The sequence below is a fragment of the Arachis ipaensis genome, chromosome B06, assembly GCF_000816755.2.
Source record: "Arachis ipaensis cultivar K30076 chromosome B06, Araip1.1, whole genome shotgun sequence".
NCBI lineage: Eukaryota > Viridiplantae > Streptophyta > Magnoliopsida > Fabales > Fabaceae > Arachis > Arachis ipaensis.
Window position 1 is genome coordinate 116851452 of NC_029790.2, and position 1160 is coordinate 116852611.

The following is a 1160-nucleotide window of genomic DNA, read 5'->3' on the forward strand; positions in this document are numbered from 1 at the left end:
ATATGACTGAGAGTCTCGAATCAGAGCTAGAGGACATTTTTAAAGATGTTTAGCCTGATCTGGAGGAACCAGAGGAAATAAAAGAACCTCTGAAAACTCCTCAGGAAAAGGAGAAACCTCCTAAACTCGAGCTTAAACCACTACAACCATCCCTGAAATACGCATTTCTGGGAGAAGGTGACACTTTTCCTGTAATCATAAGCTCTGCTTTAGGGCCACAGGATGAGAAAGCACTAATTCAGGTGCTAAGGACACACAAGACAGCTCTTGGGTGGTCCATAAGTGATCTTAAGGGCATTAGCCCAGCCAGATGCATGCACAAGATCCTATTGGAGGATGATGCTAAGCCAGTGGTTCAACGACAGAGGCGGCTAAATCCTGCCATAAAGGAAGTGGTGCAAAAAGAGGTCACTAAGTTACTAGAGGCTGGGATTATCTATCCTATTTCTGATAGCCCTTGGGTGAGCCCTGTCCATGTTGTCCCTAAGAAGGGAGGAATGACAGTGGTTCATAATGAAAAGAATGAACTGGTTCCTACAAGAACAGTTACAGGGTGGCGTATGTGTATTGACTACAGAAGGCTCAATACAGCCACCAGGAAGGATCATTTTCCTTTACCATTCATAGACCAGATGCTAGAGAGACTAGCAGGTCATGAATATTACTGCTTTTTGGATGGCTATTCAGGTTACAACCAAATTGCAGTAGATCCTCAGGACCAAGAGAAAACAGCATTCACATGTCCTTCTGGAGTGTTTGCCTACAGAAGGATGCCTTTTGGTATGTGTAATGCACCTGCAACCTTCCAGAGGTGCATGCTCTCTATCTTCTCTGATATGGTAGAGAAGTTTCTGGAAGTCTTCATGGATGACTTTTCAGTATTTGGAGACTCATTCAGCTCCTGCCTTAACCATTTAGCACTTGTTCTGAAAAGATGCCAAGAGACCAATCTAGTTTTAAACTGGGAAAAATGTCACTTTATGGTGACTGAAGGGATTGTCCTTGGGTATAAAATTTCAAACAAGGGGATAGAGGTGGATCAAGCTAAAGTTGAAGTAATTGAAAAATTACTACCACCTTCCAATGTTAAGGCAATCAGAAACTTTCTGGGGCATGCAGGATTCTATAGGAGGTTTATAAAGGATTTTTCAAAAATTGCA